Source organism: Rana temporaria, chromosome 3 (assembly GCF_905171775.1).
Source record: "Rana temporaria chromosome 3, aRanTem1.1, whole genome shotgun sequence".
In the NCBI taxonomy this organism is placed as follows: domain Eukaryota; kingdom Metazoa; phylum Chordata; class Amphibia; order Anura; family Ranidae; genus Rana; species Rana temporaria.
In genome coordinates, this window is record NC_053491.1 from 59966454 (window position 1) to 59975449 (window position 8996).

An 8996-nucleotide genomic window follows, 5' to 3' on the forward strand; every position below is an offset into this window, starting at 1 on the left:
TGACTGGCAGGAAAGGGGTTAACACTAGGGGGTGAGGAAGGGATTAAATGTATTCCCTGGGTGTGTTCTAACTGTGTGGGGGGAGGGGACCGATGCTGTGTCCCTATGTACAAGAGACACAGATCGGTGTCCTCTCTCCCTGACAGGACGTGGACCACGTCCCTGCTGTCACCACCGATCGCGTGTACCCGGCGGACATCGCGGCCGCCAAGTACACGCATCGGCTTCCCAGCGATGCCCCGGCACAGTGTTTACCCGCTGCGCAGGTAATGCACAGAAAAAGACCTCCACTCGGCACTTGAGAGCCGCGCTGTGGACGTCTTGTCTATAGCGCGGATCTCAAGTGGTTAAAGGAACCCTGACAGGAGTATAGACGACATTACCACTACTTACACACACCCCCTATGAAGTTCCACAAGTATGGAAAATAGGATTTTATACTCAACGTAAAATCTTTTTCTCCGAGTTCATGGACAGACACAGCCTTAATCTGGACATAGTGGGAATTATCCTTCCTTTAGGAGCGACTAGGCAGAAAGTGTTAACACTTCAGAGCTGAAAAGCCCCGCCCAGGGTGCGGTCCTACTGACTATATCCCCTCAGCCTGCACCAAGCAGTTCAGTTCGTAGCAAGCAGTACAAACTTAAAAAAAAAAAAAAAAAAAAACACGGGAGGGGTGGGTGCTGTGTCAGTGAGTCAATGAACTCAGAGAAAAAGATTTTACGGTGAGCATAAAATCCTATTTTCTCTTTTGTTCATGGACGGACACAGCCTTAATCTTGACATAGTGGGACATCCCTCAAAATGAGGGGTGGGAACAGTATAAAATTAAACTTCACCCCAAAACAAAACAGAGCTCCTCAACTGAGGAGTTGTAACTCTAAACAGCCACCTGCAAAACTTTACGGCCAAAGAAGCATCCACAGATGCACTCACATCAACTTGTAAAGTTTAGTGAAAGTGTGAGCGGATGACCAAGTCGCCGCTTTACACGCCTGGGAAACAGACGCTTGATGTCAGAAAGCCCAAGAGGCACTAATTGCCCTGGTCGAATGCATCGTGACAGGGAGGCGCCTGACACTTTATGGCGTAAGCCTGATCAGGATCTGTCGGATCCACCTCGAAATGGTGGCAGATGAGACCGCTGGGCCCTTCCTGGGACCAGCCACCGAAACAAACCGTGAGTCTGAACTCCGGAACGGAGCAGTAACAGGCAAGTATACTCGGAGCTCGGACAACGTCCAAGGAATGCTACGTCTCCTTAGGATTCGACGATGAAAACACAAGGATGGTAGTACAATGTCTTTCTTGAGATGGAAGGTCGAAATGACCTTAGGAAGGAAAGAAGGCTGTGGATGCAGCACCACCTTATCTTAACTGACCTAACAGCCACCAAAGGGACCACTTTCTAAGAAAGTATCAACAAGGAAACTTCCCTAATGTTCTCAAACTGTGGTTTCTGAGGCACCTAGAGGTCATGTCGTTAAAGCCATTGACTGTAAAGCAGGATGGCCTATGGGACCTTGCGACAGCAGGTCCTCTCGTATCGGTAGACGTCTGCTATTCAAATTCCTACAGTGGTAGTGGGAGGACGGACCGAAGGGGCCACATGCCGAACCCCCTGTACAAATGTTCTCACTAGAGAGTGAGACGCCAGGGATCGATGAAAGAAAACAGCCAGGGCAGATATCTGCCCCTTATTTGTGCTTAAAGCAAGCTTTTGGTCCACCCAGCGCTGTAAGAACAGCAGGACTCTGGACATCAAATAAGTCAGAGGATTCCACTTCATTTCCTCGCAAAGGGCTAAGTAAGCTCTCCAAGTGCGATAATAAATCCTCCTAGAGGATAACTTCCTAGCCTCTCATGGTAGGAATTACAGAATCCGATAGGCCCCGGTTTCTTAGTACCTGGCTTTCAATAGCCATGCCCTTAAAGCCAGCGACTGTAAGCAGGATGCAGTATGGGAGCTTGTGACAGCAGGTCCTCTCTCAGCGGTAGACGCCAAGGGACGTCTGCTACTAGACGCACTAGATCGGCGTACCAAGGACGCAGAGGCCAATCCGGAGCAATTAGGATCATTGGAATCCCTTCTGCCTCCACTCTGCGAAGCAGATGAGGAAGGAGCTTTAGAGGAGGGAAGGCATAGATTAGCCGGTACTGACTCCACAGCACCACCAACGCATCTTGACCTGGCCACAAACCTCAATACCTTCCGATTGAGTTGAGACGCCAGGAGATCTACGTCTGGCGTGCCTCATCTTTGGAAAAGGAAAAAACACATCCGGGTGCAGAGACCATTCTCCTTGGTCCAACATCTGGCAACTCAGGTAGTCCGCTTGCCAGTTTTCCACGCCTGGAATGTATATGGCCAACAGGGCCGGTGTGCTTCTTTCTGCCCACCTTAGGATGAGTGTGACTTCTGACGCTGCAGCTGAGCTTCTTGTTGCTCCTTAATGGTTGACATATGCCACCGCCGTGGCGTTATCCGACTAGATCCTGACTGGACACCCTTGTAGCCTCTAAAACCATGTGGAGAGGCACAGCCTGATCTCCCGAAGTTCCAGGACATTGATCGACAAGTGGGAATCCTCTGGAGACCAGCAACCCTGGGTCTAACTGAACCCCCCCAGACTCCTCCACTAGTAAGGCTGGCGTCCATCGTGATGACTATCCAGTGAAAGGGAAGGAACAACTTCCCGGACAGAAGTGCCGGTGAGGTCAGCCACCAAACAAGGGAGGTCCTGACCAAGTGGCTCACCCCAATTTGATAATCCAGGGATGATGGGTGCCTGTCCCATCTGGACAGAATTTCCTTCTGCAGCACTCATGTGAGATTGCACATATAGTACCGCCTCGAAGGAGGCCACCAGGAGGCCCAGGACTCGCATGCAAAAGCGGAGTGACGACCCTTTCTGGGATGTCAACTGCCGCACCGCAGCCCGAAGGGTCTGCAACTTTTCCACAGGGAAGAAAACCTTTGCCTCTGGAGGATTCCAGAATCAACCGCAGCTATACTAGGTCTCGAGTCGGTACCATTACAGACTTCTTAATGTTCAGTACCCAACCAAAGTGTCGGAGGGTTTGACAAGCTATAGACAAGCTCACCTCTAATTCTGAGGCTGAAGTGGCCCTCAGAAGCAGGTCATCCAAGTAGCCCACGATAGCGATGCCACGTTGTCATAGTAGGGTGAGAATTTGGGCAAGAACCTTGGTGGACACCCTTGGTGCCGAAGCCTGGCCAAAAGGGGAGAGCCACAAATTGATAGTGGTCTTTCCCGACCGCAAAGCGCAGGTGTCTCTGATGTCTTGTGCCTATGGGGACCTGTAAGTAGGCGTCCCTGATGTCCAGGGATGCCAGAAAGTCCTCCGGCTGGAGGGCAGTGACGACAGAGCGAATCGATTCCATCCGGAATCTTTGTACCTTCACAAAGCAATTGGGGGCCCTGAGGTCCAGAATTGGACAAACACCCTCCTTCTTTGGTACTATGAACAGGTTGGAGTAAAACCCCTGAAACCGTTCTTGTACTGGGACAGGAATAACCACCCCGCGTTCCAGCAGGCCCTGAACTGCCCCAAATAGGGCTTCCCGACAGATCAGTTGTAGCTGGAGGTTGGAGGGAAAAAATCTGTTTGGTGGGCAAGATAGAAATTCTATCTAGTACCCTGAAGACACTACTTCGCAAACCCACCGGTCGGGGACCTAAGATATCCACCGGGTCGCGAAGACGTCAGCCCCACCCAGAAGATGGATGGGGGGGGCAAACCTTCATGCGGACGTAGCTTTGTCTGCAGGTTTGCAAAACCAGGGACGTCTCTGTCCCTGAACAGGCACTTTATCGGCCTGTGGTCTTTTACCCACCGTACTGTGTGGACGAAAAAACAACTTGTGTGCGTTAAAGATGGGCCCTTGCCTACAGCGTGGCTCCTTCCCCTTTTTGGACTGTGGGAGCAGTGTGCTCTTACCTCCTGTAGCATCTTTAATTATGTCATGCAGGAAAGTTCCAAAAAGTCTGTCGCCCTTAAAGGGGAAGCCCATCAGGGCTTTCATGGAAGATTGGTTGGCGGACCAAATCTTTAACCAAAGTAGATGGCGTAACAACACCGCCTGATTTGAAGCGCTGTACAGCAGAGGAATAGTGTCCAAGGCTGATTCACAAATGAATTTTAGGCCTTGAACGAGGTGGCCCTAGCTGACCAACTAGTACGAGGAAGCCTGACGTGCTTGTAACCCATTGAGCAGCATCTTTGCCCGTTCCGTCAGTGTCTGAGACGCCAGGGCCTCAACTATGGTTGGGCGTACTGCCGAACCCACTACCGTGTACAGGTAGCGGGTGATCATCTCAGCCTTCTCATCCGCAGGGTCTTTGAAGGCAGGAGACCCCTCCACTGGTATGGTGGTTAGCTTGTTTAATCTGGACACAGGAGGGTCCACAATCGGGGGCAAGGTCCATCTTTTCAAGAAACTCTCTTCAAGAGGGTAACGCACCGCTAGATTTTTAGGGACTGAAAAAAAAAAAAAAAAAAAAAAAAAACTGTGGTTTATCCCACTCCTTGTATAAAAAGTTTGTCTAAATAAGAGGAGACACTTTGGCAGTGCGGGTTGTCTTACGGAACCCAAAATGGACAGGCGCGTCTGCTGCTTCTGCAGACCCCTCTGTTTTTTGAGTATCTCGCACTGCGGTAATAAGGTCACTTACTAGAGCCCTATCGCGTGCTGACGTGGGTCCAATGTCGTCCTCACTGTCTGGGCGATCTTGGTCCGCATCCTCAGATACCTCAGAGCCAGGGTCATGAGCGCTAGCTGGACCCGGCTCCGCATCCGAGTTGTCCCGAGCAGATGGCGGGGCACTTTCTATCCCCCATTCTCCCACGCACTGCTTCCACCTTGGCCACGAAGGCATCTAGGATTGCCGACATAGCGTCCACCGATACATCGGGTGCAGGGGCATCAATTGCCAGCTCAGGTGTCTCGGGGGAAAAAAGCATCTGCTTCTGACGCCATGCTGTCCACACACCTGACACAGGGACTCCCAAACAAGTAACCCAACACTCCCGGCTGCAGCAGACGAGGGGGTTCCAACCCCCCCAGATGACTCAACACCCAGGAACCGTAGTAGATGGTTTAGATAGCAGAGCTGCTTCCTGCAGAGTGTGTCTGTCGAACTGTGCTCTCCAAAGCTGGGATCGAAGGCTGTTTGTGGGGCTGCGATTTTTGTCAATCTTTCAGACTGCTCAGTCAGCAGCCTGTATCTGTTCATCTGCCGTTTTTAAAAGGTCTGATCCATGGTACAATGGCTGCTGATCTGACACTAGAGACCAACAGGGCAGAAAACCACAGTGCAGCAGTTTAATGCAGCAGTCAGTACACATCAGCAGAAATCGCCAGGAAAATGGCCACGGAGTGTCGCTAGGCCAATACAGATGCGGCTACAAGAACATGGCCGCCAGTGCAAGTAAAGAAATACAGCATGACACACCAAACATGGCTGCCGACAGCATGGAGCAGGACACACAGGTAAGCAGAATCTCTTATGCAGCTTTATACATTAATTTAGTGTTATGGTTCCCCAAGTGAAGCTCCCCAGAAGAACCCCTGCCCAGCAGCTAGCTCAGAGAGTCTAAGGAGGAGGGAAAGGAGAAGGGGGATAAGGCCCTTTACTCACCAGGGATGCCCAGCTCTGTCTTCCTGCCGAAGCAGGGGATTACTACTTACCTTTCCTGAGGGTTGTGCCGGAAGCATCCTAGACAGACCATCTCCTGCATGGTAACGGAGGTGACTGTCGGCCAGGCTACTGCAACTCGGCCCTGTAGACCGGTCCAATGCAAGCCCTGGAGCGTATAGCTCACCGGCCACCGGTAGAGCGATGAGCATGTTGTGGACGACCCAGTGCGTAGCTATGGTCGGCACACGCTCGATGGCCGAAACGGGGGGGGGGGGACTCCAAGGATCTGGGATCCAGCCTGTCGCCACGGTCGGCAGTTGATCAAAGATCACAGGGGGGGAAAAAAAAAATTAAAAATAAAAACCCAAAGTAGATTTTGAAATAAAGCCTCCAGGCCTATGGGCCCGAATGGAGCCATGTCTTCTTAACTAGGCAGAAAAAAAAAAACTGAACTGCTTCGTGCAGGCTGAGGGGATATAGTCAGTAGGACCGGACCCTGGGCGGGGCTGTTCAGCTTTGAAATGTTAACACTTTCTGCCTAGTCACTCCTAAAGGAAGGCTATTTCCCACTATGTCAAGATTAAGGCTGTGTCCGTCCATGAACGAAAGAGAAAGTTTTATTTTTACTGACATGCAAGTGCAATTAGAATATTATTAAAAAGTAAAACTCATATTTTATAGATGCATTGCAAACAGTGATATCTTTCAAGAACATTGATGATTTGTCATCTTCTGGTGTTGGTCCACTGTGTTTTATAAGTCAGCTATCGGTAAATTCTAGAGCACTTCATGCTTCCTTCTGCTGGCCATCTTTTATGGAGACACCGATTTCATTTACCAGCAGGACTTGGCACCTGCCCACACTGCCAAAGTACCAATACCTGGTTTAATGATCATGGCATCAGTGTGCTTGATTGCCCAGCAAACTCACAAGACCTAAACCCCAAAGAATCTGAGGCATTGGCAAGAGGAAGACGAGACACACCAGACCCAACTATGCAGATGAGCTGAAGGCCGATATCAAAGCAACCTGTGCTTCCTTATCACCTCAACAGTGCCGCAGGCTGATCGCCTTCATGCCACGCCGCATTGATGCCATTATTCATCCAAAAGAAGCCCTGACCAAATATTGAGTACTTCCTATACATGGACATACTTTTCACCAAGCCATCATTTTTGTATTAAAAATTCCTTTTCATTTTCTGAGATACTGAATTGTGGGTTTATAACTAGTTGTAAGCCATAATCATTAAAATAAAGAAATGCTCATAATAAATCACTCTGTAACACATCTACATAAAATCTATGCGTTTCAATTTAATTGAATTACTGAAATAAGTTAACTTTGATATTCAAATTTTATTAGATACACCTGGATTTGATGCAAGCAAATCAGGGTCTCAAAACATTTAAGCTAGAGAGTCAAGCAAACTAAGATTTTTTTAGTCAGTTGTCACAGGCTTCATATTTTACACGTTGATCAATTGTCAGTAAATCCTGTTGCCCAACATATGGATATCTTCAACCTGATCAATGCAACTTCCATCATTACAATTCTGCCAAGAAGATCACTGATTGCCAACAATACAGACCTGATCATGGATGTGAAAATACAGTGCAATTTAGGCAACAGCGATCACGGGTCAATTGGCTTCAGTATAAATCACACAAATAGGAAACATAAGGGGAATACAAAGACAGTGAATTTAAAAAGAGCCAAATTCCCTAAACTATGAATCTTGCTAGAAGGCATAAACTCTCAAGAACAAAGAACACAGAGGAGAGATGGGTTTGCTTTAAGAGCATATTAAATAAGGGCATTAGCCAATGTATCGCATCCCATTGGGTAATACATTTAAAAGAGCAAACAAAAGTCCTGGATGGCTTAACTCCAATGTAAAAATGCATATAAAAGTAAAATAAGGCCTTCAAAAAATACAAGTCTGAGGGACCATCATTCAGACTTTATAAAGAAAGCAGCATGAAATGTAAGGGTGCAATTGGGGTGGCTAAGATAAAACATGAAAGACACAGCGGTGGAGAGCAAAAAAAATAAAATAAATTTTAGTATATAAACAGTAAAACAGGGAAGACAGACCATATTGTCTCCATAAAGAATGAGGAAGGACATCTGGTTGCAAAGAATGGCGAAGGTATTAAATGTATTCTTCTCCTCAGTCTTCACGAGGCTTCAGTAACCAAAACTGCAGTGTTTATCCTCATGACACATTACAGGAAGCACTTTCATGGTTAACAGAGGACAGAATTAAAAATTAGACTTGGGAAACTTAACATTAATAAATCAACGGGATCAGATTGTTTGCAACGGAGGGTACTTGGGGAACTCAGTCAAGTAATTGCCAGACCATTGTTCTAATTTCTACTGACTGAAATGGTACCAGCTGATTGGAGAAAAGCCAATATAGCACCAATATTTAAAAAGGGCCCAAAATACATCCCTGGGAATTACAGAGCAGTTAGCCCAACATCAATAGTATGTAAGCTCTTGGAGGGGATGATAAGGGATTATATACAAGATCTTAGTAATGAGAATGGTATCATTAGCAGTAATCAGCATAGATTCATGAAGAATCGTTCTTGCCAAACCAATCTATTAACCCATGAGGAGAGTTGCCATCTAGATAAAGGAAGGCCCGTAGATGTGGCGTATCTGGATTTTGCAAAAGCATTTGACACAGTTCCCCATAAACGTTTACTGTACAAAATAAGGTCCGTTGGCATGGACCATAGGGTGAGTACATGGATTAAAAACTGGCTACAAGGGCAAGCTCAGAGGGTGGTGATAAATAGGGAGTACTCAGAATGGTGAAGGGTGGGGTCCCCCAGGGTTCTGTGCTGGGCCCAATTAGGTTTTATTTGTTCATAAATGACCTGGAGGATGGGGGGGAAAAAGCTTAATCTATGCATTTGTGTAGGATACTAAGCAGGGTAATAACTTCTCCGCAGGATGTGGAAACCTTGCAAAAAGAACCTCTGGGGGAATCTAGGATGAAAAATTACCTGGGGGTATTAGTAAAATTATAGCAGCAGCCGTATTGCATGCCATTGCGGAGCCCAACAAAGCAAACCGAATTTTGGCATGCATTAAAAAGAGGATTACCCCAGAGATAAAAACGATAAATCTTCTGCTGTACAAGACTCTGGTCCGGCCGCACCTGGAGTATGCTGTCCAGTTCTGGGCACCAGAACTCAAGAAGGATGTACTGGAAATGGAGCGAGTACAAAGAAGGGCAACAAAGCTAATAAAAGGGTGGAGGATATTAGTTATGAGGAAAGGTTGCTAGCACTGAACATATTCCCTCTGGAGAAGAG